The sequence below is a fragment of the Thunnus maccoyii genome, chromosome 12 (assembly GCF_910596095.1).
Source record: "Thunnus maccoyii chromosome 12, fThuMac1.1, whole genome shotgun sequence".
NCBI lineage: Eukaryota > Metazoa > Chordata > Actinopteri > Scombriformes > Scombridae > Thunnus > Thunnus maccoyii.
Genome location: NC_056544.1, coordinates 14,436,704 through 14,456,067, shown reverse-complemented (window position 1 = coordinate 14,456,067; position 19,364 = coordinate 14,436,704). Strand labels below are relative to the sequence as shown.

The following is a 19,364-nucleotide window of genomic DNA, read 5'->3' as shown; positions in this document are numbered from 1 at the left end:
AGACAAAGATAAAAAAAAAAAAAAAAGTTAAATACAGTAATATTCAAACACCTTGGGGTAACGTTTCATATTTTGCTCTTAAAAGACAAACATGAGAAGGAGAATATCATTTAATAGTGTGAGAGTTAAGCTAGCGACAACAGGCTTTTCAAATCTAACATCAAAGTTTACGCCTAATCACATAAAAGTCAAAAATCATCTGTTGTTAATGCGCTGATAAATGATACTGTTGATATGATTCACATACTACCCAACTAAAATGATGGATTGCTGTAGATTGCAATAAAAACTTTCAGCCAATGGTTGCTGTGAAAACATGGTCCAGTTGGCGTTATTTTTTCCCCCACCTGTATTCTGCGAAGACTCACCCCTACTCTGCCTCTGATTGGCTCTGACCCTTCTATTCTTACCCTAGCCCTAACCATCTCAATTCTCATGCCTAAACCTAACCAACCTAACCAACGAAGGCAATGACTACTAGTCGATCAGAGGCAGAGTAGGGCGCGTCTCTGTGGGGGATAATGCCTCGAGTTGCAGTCGCAAGAGAAAATGGCCGCTAACCTGCGCGTATTGCACATGTGCGGAGAAGTACAGAAAGCGTGTTGGGACATTGTTTATGTAGTCAAATGCCTGCAGTACATTTTAAATAACTTGATTACCTAACTTCGGTCAGCACAACTATGTATTCCTGAAACCTTACATTATTATGTTAATGCAATGACACTTTCTTGTTTTGATGCTCAACACTGCAATTATTTAGTAGTTTCACCATAAAACAACTATGTAATGCAAACAACATCCACGTTTCATTTCTTGGAGTGTACATGTGGACTGTACGTGCCGACAAATGTGTGAGGATCAGTATATGCGGACACCCAATGTACACAAGTGTATACAGAATTGCGTGCGTTTTGAACTATATTGGCGCCTTTATAAATAACACACTGAAGTACTATTCTAGTCGTCTTCTAAAGTACCATACAGTAGATTGGCAGCACACTTTGAATAGATGCTAAATGTATCTCAGACAACCCTCCAAGGACATTTCTGCATTGTGATAGGAAACCACTCCAGCCCTTCTGATGAGATGCATTCACTGTCAAGCAATATTCTCCCCCCACTTTCACCATATTGTTACCTTTTCTAAAAGCACTTTACTCTCTTAGTCTCTCAGTTTGCTTCTCTCAAACAGGCATGGAAAGTTATTCTGTGTGACGGCCTACCAGCTCTTCTCTAGCTAAATGACATGCAGCGGTTGTTAGAAGAGGGAGCTTTAACCATTCAAACTCCCCACCTCCCACATCACCCATTTTGCAAATTGTAGCTCAGCCCCCTCCTCTCTTGGGAACACAGCGCCTAATGCACCATTACACTGCTATAAATACTCTTTTCCATAGACCGTGCTCACACTTTCATTGTAATGTGATTATTATTTTATTTCTACCTACTGTCATGGGCCTTTAGTAGTCTATAAATGTCTATAATTTTTGGAAAAAAATGGAGGAAGAGGAGTCTTGTTCCCACGTGTCTTCTTATTACCAAAGTGAAATGCAAATTGATAATGTGCCTGTTTACAGTTCATTTAGCATTTAGATATAGCATACATAAGCAGCAAGTGTTCTTTGCTCGATTGTGTTTCTCTAATTGCCCCAAGAGCAGAAGTTGTTTTGATCCACGTACAACAAAAATGTATACAACAGTATTCTTTGTGCATTTGTATGGTTGAATTAAATGAGAAATCAATTTGCAATTTTAATGCTAAGAGGAAAAAAAGAAGAGAACATCGGTGTGTCTGTCCTGTAGTCAAATAGAGATGCTTTTCCTCCAACATGCAAAATCTTCATCTCTCTTAGCCCAAATACCTAAGGGGTTATTTCTTGGTTCTTTTTATAACAACCTTTTTGTATTTCCTTTTATTTTCCTGAAAAGATAGCAGAGGTCGTCACCTGAAGACGTGTTTTTGTGTAATTACTTTTAGCCTATTATGACCAGAGAGATATAATTTTCCATAAACCACAATACAGTACAAATTCTGAGCTCGGCAAGGTTAATGACATTTTAAAGCACTTTGAGTCATTTCTTACATTTTATAACTTAAGCAATTTAGCTTGCTTTTGCTTTAGTATTCAGATATTTGAAAAGATCTTAGTCTTTAAATAAAGTGAATAATATAATAAGAATTTGCTGAAACCGTCTTGGAAATCCCAAAAACCTTGTTGTTTTTGCTTCCTCTCCACAATGTGTTCATGATCAAGATAATCATTTAATTATAGGGTTTTAATGAGTTTATGTTGAAGGCCCAAGTCCTGATATCATTCTGTTGGTGTCCAATAAAAACCACTCATTAATGTCACTCATCAATTTTGGTGAGTTCAAACTTCCTTTATGTGCTGAGAACATTCTCCAACTTCTGAAGCTCAATAAACCATTTAAAAGCTCATTGGATTATCTGAAAAATACACTGTCCCAAAGATGAAAACAGGAATGTTTTTCTTAGTTTATGAAAAGTTGACAAAGTTGGCGATGCCCCGGTGGCCTAGAGGTTAGGACGCACAATGTTCCAGCTTTTTTCTGGCTGAGGACCTTTGTTGCCCAAATCTAATTTTCAAAAAAAGTTGTCTCATAGTACAGTGACAATTAACTTTCTGTCATTTTCATGTATGCTTAGAATTTACACAGTTTTTGAGTCAGATTCAGGCATCAATGACTGAAGTTTATGTCTAATTCTGTTGATTATAGTCAGGACATAGTTTTTCGCCTCAAGATTTCCCATCCTCAGTTGCTGAGGTGGCAAATGACAGATAAACAAAATGAGAAAAAAATAAAGGAAGTCAAGGCTCTTCTCTGACCATTCAGTGTTTACTTAGGGATTAGATCCCTATCTCCTCTGATTGAGTTCCCTGGGAATGGCACACTCATAATCTGTCCACAAACACCACTCTGGTCTCTCAGCGTCCCCGAGAATTCCTGGCGTCTGAACCTGCACATTCACAGTAGCAGGCTCAGATGGCTAAGTGTCCCCTTAACTGCTTTAAAGTCTATCTAAAGTTAACTTATCTTTTCACTTGGCAGTAGTGAACGTATGATAAAAAGTTTCCCGGTTGGGAAAGAAAAAATGGAGTGATGCAACTCAAGGTCGTGCAATGTGCCTCTGCGTGTCCTTGTGGAGATGCTTCGGAGGCACGTCTGTCTTCTTGTCAAAATTATATTGTGTCTGCCTTGTTTGGCAAACAGAATCTGTCGCGGTTTAGGATTTTTATTGTACCTCTAGGTGTTTCTGCGGTCTGTATGTAGTTACCGTATGTGTGTGTGGAACAACATGGAGGAGATATCTGCTTTTATGAGCAGGTCTGTCCTTGTAGTTAAACCAGCCTGTAGCACTTTTAAAGGCCTTGGTCATGCACTGGAGCAGTATTTGGTGATACAGACATCTGCCCTGGCAGTTAACTGGCGACTACCCCTGTAGTTATTATTGTAGTCTGTAAAGGGAACCTATCGTGCTGTCTGGAGATGGCGGCCTTAATAAGACTCTGTCAAGAACATGTTCCTTTCTCTGAAGTAAAAGGATCTTCTCTTTCTCCTTACTATTCTTCCTTTTCCTTTTTCTTGCATCTCGTCTCAGTCTTTTTTTCCTAAGCAGGGACCACAGGCTGTAAGTTCCTACTGCCTCTCCACCCTCCTCCTCTCTCTCTCTTCCCCTATTTCTAGCCCGAAGTAGGCTTTGATGTTCACTGTCTTTATTCTCTGAAGCAACGCTGCTCTGCTGCAAAAGAAACACCTCATCTCTTTCCCCTCTCTCTTTCGTTTTCCTTTTTTTTTTTTAACACTGAAGGTGCACTTGATACCCTGGATTTTTTTGTGACAACAGTGTTCAACCAGCTGTTCGAAAGCCGATGATATTATAGTGAAGCTCTCCTTTCGCCCTCTTTTTCTGCATATGGCTTGAATCTTAAAGCCTTTCCTACGATTAACACTAGCTAAGCCAAGGAGAAGGGTAATTAGGAGAAAAGGTCGTTTCCAAGCTCACTTTATTACATTTTCACTTCCAGTGACAGGGGCAATAAAAATAACTTTATACATAAAGGTTAATACTGAGAGCAAGAGAGCAAGACTGGACATTTAAAATTAGCCAACTTACTGTAGACATGAACCTTTAGCAAAATACTTTGTGAGCAGATAATTTACATTACATAAAATTACTAAAATCTGTCATAGCAGACAGGAACTGAAGCTTGTATATCTGCTATCACGGCATCATCCTTTGGTTTCTGTATCATTTTACACTTCTTCATGTGTAAAAATTGTTAAATCTAAACAAAATCTTACATATTTCTGAACTGTGGTTTTAAAACCGGGTTAATCTGGCCTTTTCTTTCTTTTGAGGATATGAGCTTCAGAGAAAGTAGCTGGGAGACCCATTTCTGTCTAGTTAGGTATGTAGATATAAAGCTTACTGTACACACAGTGCTTCAGGAACTTGCATAAACACACACACACGCACACACCTGCTGTATAAAGACAGGTGTGCATGTAAGAGATGCCGTCTTACGATGTCAATGCGAGCAAATATCTAGTTTTCGTGTTGGCCTTTTTCTCTTTTTTAAGAAAAAATCCCCTTAAAGATCAAATGGGGCATGATCTGACATGTCTGCTTTGGCATGCCTCAGTGGTAGCTGACAGATATGAAGTTAATCAAATGTGCTCTTTTGTCCGTTGACTGATGCCAGTGCAGCAGGATCTGGGTGGTGTGACGGGTGTGGGTGGAAGGCACAGGCAGGGCCACACAATGGTGGGCTTTGTAGGTGGCTGTGATGCTGGGAGGCTACATGATGTCAGGCGAGTGCTGGCTTCAGCCCATATATTCGAGTCCAGTGGTCTTCAGAGCATTTAAAACACCTTTTCTGCCTCTTTTCCCCGTTTCAAAACAACACAATCTCAGTGTTAGAGGATACAGTCTTCCATATGAATTCCTCCTCCTGCATCTCAGACATCATCCCCACTAAACTGCTCAAGGAGGTATTTTCCACTGTTGGCCCTGTTATTTTGCAAATTTTTAACAATGTCTGGCTTCTGGTTCTTTTCCAAACAGTTTTAAGCATGCCATTATTCACTCACTGCTAAAGAAACCTAATTGCACCCCCTGTCCTTAAGTACAGACGAATCGCCAAATTGTCTTTTTTATCTAAGGTTCCAGAGAAAGTCATTTCATCCCGACTAATAACTTTTATGAATAATAATAGTGTTTTTAACTGTTTCCAGTCTGATTTTAGAGCACTTCATAGTACAGAGACAGCTCTTGTTAAGGTTAGTAATGACGTACTACTGACAGAGGTGACTGCTTGATTTTAGTTCTTTTAGATTTAAGTGCTGCATTTGATACAGTCGATCATGGTATCCTCTTACATTGCTTAGAAACTTGGGTGGGCCTCAAGGGCGCGGCTCTCAGCTTATTATGTTCATACCTCTCCAGCAAAACTTTTTCCATTGCTCTGGGTAATTGTACTTCCTTGATGGCCCAGTTGAGTTGTGGTGTCCCTCAGGGTTCTGTTCTTGGACCCCTTCTGTTCTTACACTCTCTATATATGCTGCCTCTCGGCCATGTTATTCAGAGCCATGATGTGCTTTACCATTCTTGTGCTGACGACACTCAGTTATATCTGCCATTTAAATCCACAGATCCTAGCAGCCTAGCAAATCTTAGAACTTGCCTCGCTGGTATTAAATAATGGATGTCCCAAAACTTTAATTTAATGATGATAAGTCTGAGGTCATTCTGTTCGGTCCCACAAAATTTCATCAGTTCTTCTACTAACCTTGGCAATTTGTCAAATAGTATTAAGCAGGCTGCTAGAAATCTTTTGGTAATATTTGATGCTAACCTCTGTTTTGAACATCAAGTCGAGAATGTTGTGGAGTCATGTTTCTTTCAGCTCAAGATACTCTCTTAAATTAGGACACTTTTATTAGTTGCTGATTTACAAAAGGTTGTACATGCTTTTATCTATTCTCAGCTTGATTATTGCAATGCACTTTACTGGGGTATCAGCCAGGGCTCCCTCCACTGTCTCCTGTTGATACAAAATGCTGCTGCTCGACTTATTACTGGAACAAAGAGGCATGATCACATTACTTCCGTGCGTGCCTCCCTACATTGGCTCCCTTCTAAATTTCACATTGATTTTAAACTCTTACTGCTCACTTTTAAGGCCTTAAATGACCTTGCACCTATGTACATCTTTGACTTACTGACTTGGTATGTGCCAGATGTGGCCTTGGTGGTTACTCCCAGGTTACAGTTGGTGAATAAGGGTGTTCGGGCATCCCACACTATGGAACTCTTTGCCTACTGAACTTAGACACACTAATTCGCTAGCTTCTTTTAAACCTCTTCTCAAAAGTTTTCTCTTTGTAAATGCTTTTAGAAATGTTGTATATATATGTTTTTATGTATTTGATCCTATTCATTTTATTGTCTCTACCTTTATCTTCCTTGTCTGGTTTTCTTTTTGTAAAGCACTTTGTAACACTGATAAGAAAGTGCTATATAAATAAAGTTTTTTTATTATTATTATTATTATTATTATTATTATTATTATTATTATTATTATTATTATTATTATTATTATTATTATTATTGTATACAGCTGGATGAGGAGGAAGAAGAGTTGGAAGAGCAGGTGGTGGAAATCTGTCCTGCAGGAGGAGATGTAGTACAATGGATTACATTCCTTGTGGAGAGAAAGATGTATTTTAATAGGAACTTCAATGAGAGCTGTATGTCAAAGGTAGTCATGCACTTGACTGACATTTTCAAATGTCATACTAGTTTTCTCCCAACTGCTGCCTTAGGTCATCAGCACCACAGCATTAAATGTACCAACAGTTAAGGCAAAGAATTAGAAGCAGTGTTTTCTTATTATTGACCAAAACTGTGGAATAGTCTGCCCACAAAAACTAATTATTTTGATTATGGAAATAATGATGCAGATGTGTGTCCTGTTATACGCATTGTTAATACTTTTAGTACACAAAATGGATGGCAGTCTGGGTCTGGTCTAAACTGAAATATCTCAACAACTATTGGATCGATTGCCATGAGATTTGGTACAGATATCTATGTTGCCCAGAGGATGAATTCCAATAAATCTGGTGATTCTGCCACCAGCAGGTCAACATCTATGAGATGGATTGCCACAAAATGTTGTATAAACATCAATGGCTCTGAGATGATGTATCCTAATAACGTTGGTAAAACTCTGACTCTTAATCTAGCATCATCATTATGTGAAAATGAAGTCCAGATGGATTGCCATGAAATGGCATGTCTCCCTCAGAATTAATTGTAATAAGTTTGTTGATCTCCTAACTCCTCCTCCTCCATCATAAAATCACAAAATTCTACAATACTTTGGTTTATAACCAAATACCTGCAAAACTGATGACATTCCCCTCAGCCTCAACTGTTTAGTAATTAGTGCTAATTAGCAAATGTTAGCATGCTAAAAAGCTGAACTAACATGGTAAACATTATACATATTAAACACCAGCATGTTAACAATGTCATTGTGGGCATGTTAACATACCTGATGAGGCTTTTAGCTAAAAACACTGCTGTGCCTGAGTACAGCCTTGCAGAAGTGGTTGTTAAATGAAGGGTGAACAGATTTCAAACAGTAAACAGTAGTCTCAGACCACAATGATGATGCCAGCTATGTAAGGTTAGTAGCTCATGGTCATTAGCCTGGTAGTTGTACTGTACTGTGTGCTGCTGACTCCAGTAGCATGCCATCATGTGCCCGTTTTTGACTGGCGTCTGGACTGCAGATAAGATGCAGAGTTAGTGGGATAAATAACCACAGAGAGCCCTTCAGTCTTTTTCTCTGTCTCATTGTCTCTTACTCTCCCTCTCTCTCTGTCTTTTTTTCCTTACTCCATACTCTATAAATTCTCAATTTTGTTCTCTACTTTCAACCTCTCCTCCTCTCTCCCTGGCTGGAGGGATAGCCATCTACCCCTTCAGCAAAAGCCAGTGCCCTATCTGTCTCCCTGTGGCCTCCCTCTCAATGCTCTCTCTCCCTCCTTCTCTTCTGCCTTCATCTCACTCTGGGAGGATAACCATCTAGCCTTTCAGCACAGGCCAGCTCTTTCTAATGACTGTTTCCAGTGAGGGAGGACAGAGGAGAAGCTTTGTCCCACTCTCACTGGTGCATTTCAGTCACTCAGAAAAAGTTTATTCTATTTTTTAATATTGGGACAGCACCAAAGGAAAGGATATTTTATGAATCTTATTTTATGAAATAAGATTCTTTAAATTTGACCCTTGCTTATTGAAATAATGTGAAACCAGTGGTCAGATGGCTGACTATGTTTGCTAATTTGATAGTTATGTGGAGTTTTTTAAGGGCAGCAGATCGAGTTCAACAATCATAATCCACTGCAATGAAACTGAAACTAAACTCTCATATCCAGCTAAAAATAAAATGTCAAGGGTCACATCAAAGTGAGAATTAACCACTGCAACTGCCAGTGCATTGTAGCCATCAGTGGAGAATCATTACAATTTTTTGCACGATGAAGCATCTCATCTGTTGACTGAACTCAGTTACTCAGATGTCACACTGCAGGTGGGAAAGTTTTGACAGCTGATAACAAGAAAGAAGAGTAAAATATGGGGAGATGAAAAAGTTACAAGGAAAGAGATCCAAAAAAGAACACATAGGAATGTTTGAGAAAATCTGATATTTGAAAAACTGCGAAAAGTCTCTAACAAAATCTGGGGATAAAGGAAACTGAGAGGAGCAAGATAGAATTTCAAGCTCCATGTTTAAAGTATAGCTACACAGAAAACCATGAAATCATGACAGGTGACAGAAAAACATCTAGTACTCTGAAGACGACATGAGGATTGAGGAAAAACATTAAAAGTATGTATGACAGAGCAAATGCCTGAAGGAAGGAGAGACCAACGGAGGCAGATAGAAAGGAGGACAGAAAAGAGAACTGCTGCACTTCCAAGTTCAGAAGTGCAGATTTGACAAGCATTTAGGTTTTCTTTTTTCAAAGACGAACCTATGAAAAGCCTCCTTTCAGGCCTGGACTGAAAAGGGGATTAGACAGAGGCATACCGACTGAAAGACACAAACATTCCTTTACACATCTTGTGCATTTACCTGTCAGAGCGCTGCAATAAAGCTGCTCCCACTTGGGCAATATGCCAAGATTTTGGATTCTAAAGGCCTAAAGGGCTGTCTGTGAGAATCTTAACACCAGAGAGTCTGTAAATGGCCAAATAACAGCTAAAATTTCTATAATGTATAATATATACAGCACTTTTCAACAACCTTCACTACACTACTAAGAGGTTTTCTTAAAGAAAAAAAAAGTAAATCAAACAACCCATCTTTGATGTCAAATGCATAGCTTTTCCGCTTCCTTGAGTGTTACATTCTAATCTGACCTTTTAGCATCTGAGCTGCACATCAGTTCCAAGCTCCTGTGGATGTAATTCCCCTTACAGCTATGGTGAAGAGTAATTTGCTGTGGTTCTCGCTGATCTATCTGTGAAGAATGCTTGGATTGTGCTGTGCGGAACATAAATTCTCAAACTGCACATAATCTGTCCACTGTCCCTGTCAGCAGTGAGAGGACTAATGATTTTTTACATCATTAAGCTTGTTCCAGTGCTCGAAGGTTCATTGTGTGACCAGTCAGCCTTGCACTGTCACGCTAAAAAGTGCTAACCCGTGACAAATTCAGTACTGTTTGGGGTTTTGGCTATCAGCTGTGGAATGTGTGAAGGTCTTTTTTTATGTTGTTGTTGTTTTGTTTGTTTGTTTTTAAAATCTTTTAGTTTGATAGAGATCAGGTGGTCCAGTCTGATCTAGTCCAAATGGACCTATTTCCGGGAAATTCTTTTCTTGTTCGTTCCAGTCAAAAATGATTACACCATTATGAAAGGCTATCAAGACCAGCCAGCATAGCAACTGGACTAATGTAGACAACGTTTCACATAATACTGACTTTTCTTTATTTTAAGATTTAGGCCATCTGTTCTATTTCAGTCATATTTAATTTATATACAGTATATAATGCATGGTTATATGCACCATTGTTGGCACACTGTTTTAATTTAATCTGTAAATAGTATAGAAGGCACAGTACAGTCTTTGCTTTTTCCCACTGTGATGACAGAAGGTCATTTATAGTTGCCAGTAATTATGCACAGCTGTGTGCAATGAGAACACAGACGAGAGGATACAGCGATCTGCCGCTACTGGTGTATGTTACTGTAAAGGATACTTTATGAATGTTAACTTTATATGAACTTCAAATCACTTTTAAATCATTTTTTTCATCTTGATGCATGCATCCCTGTTTGACTATCTCATTGGTCAGCTATGGTCAGGTTTTATTGCATACACACAGAAACACACAAAAAGCTGAATTACAGTGAGATAGATTTACTGTTTAGGGGGGAATTTGTTTCCTCAGAGAGTGCATTATTCATGCCCATATATATATTTGTACAGTACATGCTCTCACATAAAAAAATCCAGTTCCATCGCCACATACATACTGTACATGCAGACAAAAAGAATAATACATAGTGATTTCTTGTAATTAGAGGGACTGATGAGACCTACAATAAAGTCTACCCTGCAGTTATATAGCAAGAACTAAGTGTCAGTCAAAAGTTTTGCACTTGTCCATTTAATCTGCAGTGCATACATGCATACATAATAAATGAATACATAATGCATAAATCATAAATCATATGTGTTTAAAACGGTATTAGCCTAACATAACGCAAACGTACTCCATGATTAGCTGGACAACAGCTAATATTTGCACACTGAGGTTTGTATCTAAAGCTGTTCATCTTGTCAACATGATAAAGTGATGCTTAAACTAAATACTGATTCTTACTTCATAATTTTGGTGCACCACTAACATCCTGAAGGTCAAATGACTCAGCGTCCCAAAATGCCCTGTTTTTCCCAACAAGCGCAGGCACAGCTGGCTCTTGTGGTTCTCCAGTCATTATCTGTGAATGGTCAAGGCCCACGCTGGTTTGCATCAAGCAGGAAAAGTGTGTGACATCAGAGATGGTGGCCTACATAGAACAATGATTTGGTGGCCTGGATTCTGAAATGAGCTACTGTGGCGAATGGTGCTCTGTGCTTTTTCATGGAGTGTCATTGTGGTTTGCTGAGACAACAGGCTGGGTGGAGACGAGGAGGAAAGCAGAGACTTTCTCTCAGCATCTTCATCTTTGTCTTGACAGCGCTGTTGCAGTAGTTTGTGTATATGTTGACTATCTTCCCCATCCGTCTCTGTTTGTTGTCTGCCTACCTGCCTATCTAGAAAATGTCTTCCGCTCAGCTCTCTCACTGCCTATTTGCCATGTGACTTTCATGTTTTTGTTTGTTTGCCTTTCAGTCTCTCCGCCTGGCTGTCAGTTAGCTATCTGTCTGTTGTCAAGACATTTTACTGACTCACAGTGACTAAGAGAGGCCTGAAGTGCTAGCCTGTCCTGACCTGACTTCAAAATAGTCAGCTTGGCACGCACACAATGCACACACAACATTGCCAAAACAGGGCTTTCCTTGTACGGTGTTAGTTCCCATGTCAGGCCCTCTTTCAGATCAGGCTTTTAATATGACTCACTGGTTATGAGACTCGGCGATCACTTGAGAACAATCATTGAAGCACTTAGCTGTAGTCATAATGCATCTGATTGTCAGTTAACAGGAACACACACACACACACACACTGGAATACACAGCTCTGTCTTTTGACTCACTAATTAAAGTGCAGCTGTTGGTGCTTTGCTGATTGATCAGACCTCTGCTAGACTGTTTGTTTTAAGAAAATGCTTAAACATATGAAGTACACAGAAGCAACCTCTTCACATAACGGGTAAGTTGTGCAATTTGATTCTCATCAAACCAATAATGCCACCAAATGACAGATGATGATACTACTTATCTTGATTTATATTAAATGTGGACGAATGACATAAATAATACAGATAAGAGAAAAGCCGCAAGGTAAAGATGGTTGTCTCACCCCAGCCATAAATAAAACATGCCAGTGTTTGAGGATCTGGGCAAGTGTGGATCTGCTCTTTGTAAGCCCAGATTCCCTGGCCAGATTCCCAGCCAGAGGCGAAGGAAGGAAAGTGGGGGTGGAGTGTGAGGAGGGAAAGAGGGAGGGAGAGATGAGTGAACTAAGAGAAGGACTGAGAGGCTTGTCTGTGCTTTGATCTGATGACTGAGGAAGAGAGTGTCAGTCATATTTTCTCCAAGCACTGATCTATAATCAGATCACCCAATATTTAAAGGGAAACTTTGGGAGTATTCAATCTGGACCCGATTTTCCCATCATTATGTGTCCAAGTGACTAATGGGGACAACAATTTTTGAAATTGGTCCAGTATTGAGCGAGAACGCTTCAGCCAGCAGCTGCTAAACAGGCTGCAGTGTAATCCGATGGGGCAATAGCGCCTGTCAATGTACGTCCTCTAAAAGTGCTTGTTTCTGCCACTGACGGGCTCATATTGTTATTATAAGTGTCTGAAAACATTATGGAAAGGACCATACAGAGAAATAAAACTTCTATCTTTACCTTTCACCTGATCCAGTCTGTTTGTTGTGCTCAAGGAGAAGTCTCGCTCTGAAATCTTGTGAGAGTTGAGTTGTTGCAGGACTACATCTAAATAATCAGCTAAATGTGCAGCCATGACTTTGAAAATCTTTTAGATAACACTAAGCTACGCTTTCTGTACTCCAACACAACAAACTCTTTATGGCATTTCTCTCTCCACAACTCTCACTCATGTTTCCATCGTTGTCATCCTGCAACAACTCAACTCTCGTGAGACTTCACCTTGAGCGAGACTTGATTAGACACAATAACAAACAAACGGGATCAAGCAAAAAGTAAAGAAAAACTTTTTTTTTCCATTTATGTCTTTTCCATAATGTTTTCAGACACTTATAATAACAATCTGAGCCTGTCAGTGGCAAAAAATAAGCACTTCTAGTGGACATACATTGACGGGGTGCTATTGCCCCGTTGGAATACATTGCAGCCCGTTTAGTGGCTGCCAGCTGAAGTGTTCTTGCTCAATACTGGACCAATTTCAAAAATTGTCACTTGGACACATAATGATGGGAAAATAGGGTCCAGATTGAAAACTCCCAAAGTTTCCCTTTAACACTTATCTGGCTCATTATTGGGGATTAAAGAAGATCTGATTGAGGAGTCGATAACCTTTCTATCTAGCTTTGAAAAACGGTTGAATGGGAGTGGCAGGGCGTGTGCTTGTGGGTTAAAAGCTGATGATTGATGGCTTTTTGTGAAGACCTTTGTACTATGGCAGCAGAGAGAAAAGAGTTGGATTAAATAATACAATTACATTCAAGACTTCCATCATATGTGCCATTTCAATTCTATTGAAAATGGATTTCTATTCATTTCTATCCAAAGAAAAAGAGTGAGAGAACAGACTGTTCATTCTTTCTTGGAAGTGGAAACTGAAAGCATCAGTCTGATCTGACGGCATTCAAATGCAGAAACTCTAAGTGGTTTAATATAATTATTAATACCTCTTTATAACAGTAAATCTCTTACTCTGAGACTCCGTGATAAAAATATGACTGTGGATTTCTGCACAATGCCCAAAATGGACAGTTCTGTATGTTGTGCATTGTTCAATTTTAAGAGTTCCTACTTTAGTGTGAGGATGATGTGAGAACAAAGAGGTGGGCTTGAGAGGGTCAAAGGTCTTGGCAGATAACAGCTGTGCCTGCAACTCTCTTGCAACTCTGTATACTGCTGGGAAAATGAACCATTTATCAAGTGGCAGAAAATCATTAACATTGAAATTTTGATAACAAGTTGTTTTAGTAATTTTTAGGAAAGAATACTGACTTGTTTGTGTTTAATTTCCGTTTAATAATGAACACTTTTAAGTCTTTTTTGGTTTCTTGTCAGACAAACTTTGGAATATCTACCTTGGATTCAATAATTTCAAACAATTTACAACAATAATTCATAGTTGAATGCCACTTGACAGTCATTTGAGTCCTACTTTCCATTCTCCCTTCCTATCTTTTCTAAGTTTTTGTTTGCTCTCCATTATTCGTAGTGTATCTATGGTGCATTTGTGAAAACGTTTCATCCTCCCTGCTTTTTCTACCACGTCACCCCAGTACCCTTTGTGTGCTCATCTTCCCATTTTCACCTACATACACCTCTCTTGGCTGCATCACCCACCACCTTCTGTGTCCACGTCTCTGACTCAGTCCTGGCTGAATGTGTTCTAGCTCTTGTTGCTTTGACAGGCGCTGACAACTGCAGGTCAGCTTCTATCTGTCAGCCTCTCCACCTCTGAGCAGCACAGAGCAGAGGGGAACTGGCTGCTTTGTTTGTTCGTTCGCCATCAGGAGACAGCACTGCCGCGAAGGGAAGCTTGCAAATGTAGGAGTCAAGCCATGAGCGCTCTCTCTCTCTCTCTCTCTGTCTCTCTCTCTTTCTCTCTTAAACACACACATAAAAACACACACACACACACACACACATATACACACACTCAGGCTGCTACAAAATGACAGATGTTTTCACATCTGCAGGTATTCACACACATGAATACCTGCACACAGGCACACATACAATACACTGTATTCACTCTCCCCTCCTCTGTCTGTCTGTCTAGACCCTTTCACACATGCAATTAAATGCCATGGCAATTTTACAATGCAGAGTCATGTTTGAAAAAGAACCTACTGTGTTTTTACACAAACATTGCTCTGGTAATTTACCTACTCAAAACCTCATAATGGTTCCTCTTATGAACCCCTGACTATAAAGCAGCCACATTAATGTATAGAGCATGAACAGTATAACATATAAAAGTGGTGTGTCTTTCTGACATATTTATCATGTCTCATGTAGAAGGAAGTTACATTTGTCAAGCTAATATAAAATGAAATTGAGCAAATTAGTAGAAGAGATTAGTCTTTAAAGAACTTGTATCCTTAAAGTTGCATTAATTGATAATTTTGGCCACATGTTGGCAGCAGAATAAGCTGTAAACATTTACATATAATCACCTTATTAAGTTGTTATGGAAAATGTGGTAGCAAACAATTGCCTATTTGCACAGAGCAAAATGACCACAAACTGTCTTATGTTTCGGGCCAGCTGGCAAATCTAAACGTATCAAGTACTGTCCTTTCAGCTCTGTTTTGGTCTTCACCCACTCTTAACATCTTGCTGTTAAGCTGCTAAATGCTACACTATGTTTACCAGGTAGTTGCTAATTTTGTTTGTCTGCCATTTTGTGCTGGGCAAGTACACTGGGTTTATCAAAGCTTTTTTTGTGAAAAAACAGCTGCTTGCTGCAGCTGGAAATGAGGTTGATAAAACCAAAACAATTACCCAAAAGACACTAAAATGCTCCAACTGCCCAACTCAGTTCACAGTTTGCCTTGAGTTGGCTGATAATTCTCTGCATATAAGTCATTATAAGTTACCCATGTCACTTCACACATAGTCATTGGATCCATTGTTAATACAAAAATATTGATTAGTGCAGCTGTAAAGATAGAATTTTACATGACCATCTGCGAAATTTCCCTTAATTCTGTGTTTATGCCGACTGCAAACAGGATAAATATCTTGAAAAACAAGTACAGCTCTAAAATCGATAGCAGAATATGAATTAAGTGAAAGTTTAACTAAGTTGCTTGGGTCCTTTCCATCCTGTATGGAGCTTTGAAGGCATGTTGCAGGACAGAAGGGTGACCCTTTTCTCCAGCACCCCAGTAATGAGACACCCTGTACAAGAAGTGACAACACTCTCCTTCTTTGGTAAATTTTATTATCTAACTGCTCTTCATTTTCAATGTTGCTATCAAATCTATCCAGAACTGTTATCTCCTGCATGTACAATATGGAACTCTTCCTCTATGGGAAACTCAAGTGTAAATTCCTAAAACTATTGCCTTACTTGGACATATGAAGCCAGCAATGTTGTAGTGTCCTTGTGTGAGAATAGCATCTGATATTCCTCTCTCATCCTCCCTCAAGTTTCTAGACTTCATTGCATGCAGTTACAGAGGAGGCAGAAGCTTCAGTCTTCTTTCGTCTGCATCATGTGACAGGATGTTCTGTCTGATGTGTGTCAACTGTTGACGCTTTCTGTCAAAGGCCTTTGCTAGATCATCGGTGGAAAACTCACCCACACACACACACACACACACACACACACACACACACACACAGACTCCAAAGCAATACACACATTCCTTCAGACACAGAAATGAGGTCATCTCTCTGCAGCCTATAGTTACTCCTTTTATTCTGAGATGGTCCATGATACAGTATGTCCAAGATACGGTTCAGATACACATCAACAGGATAACCTTCAGGATAACTTTTCAATTACTTTTTTCCACTCCCCGTCTCCCTTATTTTGAGCACACACATGGAGATTCAGTGAGTCAACACACAGACAAGCTCAAGTTAAGGCATGTCTGTAACCTGCAGGAGAATTGTGGGTTATAGGGTGTAACTAGGACAGTGTGTGTCTGTACTGTCTGAATAGTATATTGTTGGATGTGTTATTCTAGTTAGGTCTGAGTAAATTACATTCCCTTGCATTCCAGGCCAGTTCAATTTAATCTCAGTCAACACACCATGTGGGAAAAAAAACCGGTGGGAATGGATAGAGAGTGGAGATGACACCGAAGAAAGCAGGACATGGTTGGGCAAGTTGGAAAGCTGGTTGGAAAGCTAGAACACCCCAATCAGCCTATTTGACAGCACTGTGACTGTACCTGCTAAGTGAATGGGACAGGCTGCTGCCATTATTTAAAGCAGCTGGCACTCACACTCTGGTTATTCACTGACTACCGGGATTTGTGTATTGTCTGTGTGTGGCTGTGTGTGTGTGTGTGAGAGAGAGAGAAAATAGAGAGAGAGCAACACGCAGTCTGACAGAGAAAGAAGGAACAGGACAAAGAGCAAATGTGTGCATTTGTGTGCGTGTCGCTCTGTGCCTGTCTTATCAGAATGGGCAGTCAAGCATGCTTCTCAGGGTTACAGCAACTTAATTATAAAACTTGTTGTAATCCATCATGTTCCTTATGGATCACAGCTCCCATTAGAGGGCTGCAACAGGACTGGGATCCTGCAGGTTCTGTCAGACCCAGCGCAAATATTACGTGGCTTAACATTCATGTGGTGCCTTTTGTTCCACTTAACTGTGCGCCTCCAGATGAGCTACAAAATCAAGTTTCGGTTTAGTTTGACTCTCACCCACTCATATTCGCTCTCTCTTTTTTTGCACTAGTCATGTTCTCTGTTATATAAATTTTGTTGAAACTTTTGTAACATTAGAAATCGCCATTCCTAATCCATTTTTATCTGTAAACAATGACACTATCACAGTTGCTCTGGGCTCTGATTTCCCAACATCTGGTTTGCATCTGTTGTTATGGGAGACATTATAAACTATCAGAGAAACACGGATCACACGATACATAATGATTTTATTCACTTTTAGTTACCACTGCCTCATGCTGAAGCTTTTTGTTTTTACCTCTAAAGGCATTTTTTTCAGCTAATATCGTTTAAAGGTGGCCTATAAATATAACAGCTGAATATTTGCATTTTTTAAAATTAAAAAATCTGGAGTGCCCTGGTAGCTGAGTGGTTACTGCGCATGCCTCATAACTGCAGCGTCCCTGATTCGACTCTGGCTAGGGATGCTTGTTCCCTTTCTTGCCTCTTTCTCTTCCCTTGTTTCAGCAGCTATCCATTAAAGGCAAAGTGGGATATGGTAAACAGATTTTCTAAACTGTGCTCTGTGTTGCATAAGAAAGTGATCAGAATCTCTGTGGGAATGGGCATCAGGAATGAGATGATGCATCAGCATGGGAGCATGGTAATGGTCAACAAAAACACAATCCCTTATATGCATCGTAGTATGCGGTTCATACCATCAGTCAGTGGGATATGTTTACTGCTTTCCTTTGCAGGTGATCATAACCATAAGTAGTGGCAAGATGGTTAGTCTTGTCCTCTCCTGTGACATCCTGTTTCACCTCATTCCTTGCCCTTTGCTACTCCCTGCCTCGCTACTCTATTTGTTAACATGGCTGTCCACTGTTTGAGTTAATCACAGCTAGAGCTATTTAACTGAATAATCTTCTTCCCCCCTGCCAACATGATTGTATTACCACATTTATCCATTTAGCCGTTTTCTCCTGTAGTTAAAATGAGTAACTGGTCAAATTTTCCCCAGCCTTTAAAAGTGAGATTCAAGTCAAGTGTGTGGAAGAGCACCTGTTTACTGTGACAGTAGAGAGTGATATTAAACAGTGTGGAGTCCCATTCATGGGTACTTTATGGAGTCTGTTGCTATAGTGGTAACTGTACAAAGGAATAGCTGGTCAGCTACAGTAGCAGCACAGGTAGCCAGATAGCCAATGTGTGCTTGAAAAAGGCACCATGGAAGATCAGTCGGCTTCAGTTGTGTTATTAATGTGTGTGGCTGCCACCTCGTCTGGCTCGAGGAAGCTATTTATGTGACTTTCTGCCTGGCTCACATTACCAGACTGGTCTAGGGTCTGCGTTAAAGCCTGGGTCGCCTATGGGGTTGTTCTGCGTGTGTGTGTGTGTGTGTGAAAGTTTAGAGTACAAAGAAAGGCAGACAAGCAGACGGGCAGGCTGTAAGCAAACAGGCATGCAGGGTGGTAGCTGTTAGACTCAGACTCTAGCAATGAACATTTGTCTGATGAGTATGTGAAATAAGGAGTTCCAGTGTGTACAGTTGGTGGATCAGACATGTCAACCTCTGCTGCCAAATAGCCCTGTTGTTTTTCATCTGTTTAACCCTAATCCGCTGTTCAAGTGTTTGTGCGGGTATGTGTGTGTGCATGTGTGTGATTCCTGGTGTTACATGGGTGTTTTCCTTAGCGCTGGCAATAATCCACCTAGCTGTGGACACACATGCACACACTCTCACCAATGACTGGATTAGGCTGCTAATCTCTCAGATCTCACAGCATGTGTGCACACGCATGTGTCTGTGTGTTTGCACACACACACACAGACACACACACACATTTTATACATTACAACTGTGTCAGTTATGCAATGGCAATCATCATCAGGGGCCATCAGTTATTTGTGTCAGCATATCAGTATGGTCGCAGTCATGCCATTTTGTCAAATGTGCTTCTGAAGAAGAGATTTAGCAACTGTTCTCATGTCATGCATCCTAAATTCCTATATTCATACTGCTCCATAGCTTTAGTACCAGCAGTGTCAGACTGAAAACATAAAAGCAGTTC

At 40.0% G+C, this 19,364-nt stretch overlaps 1 protein-coding gene across 2 annotated transcripts in view; it reads left to right on the top strand.

Annotated features, from left to right (window-relative positions):
• The window catches only part of gpc1b (glypican 1b), a 76,372-nt gene that overhangs the window by 17,269 nt on the left and 39,739 nt on the right, over positions 1-19,364 (top strand). The window contains exon 1 of one of the 2 annotated variants that reach the window (XM_042429189.1): positions 11,838-11,919. The exons of the other annotated variant lie outside the window; for it this stretch is intronic. The gene's annotated coding sequence lies outside the window, so the exon portion shown is untranslated. Of the gene's footprint in view, positions 1-11,837; positions 11,920-19,364 lie in introns of those variants that run through there. 2 annotated transcript variants of the gene reach the window in all.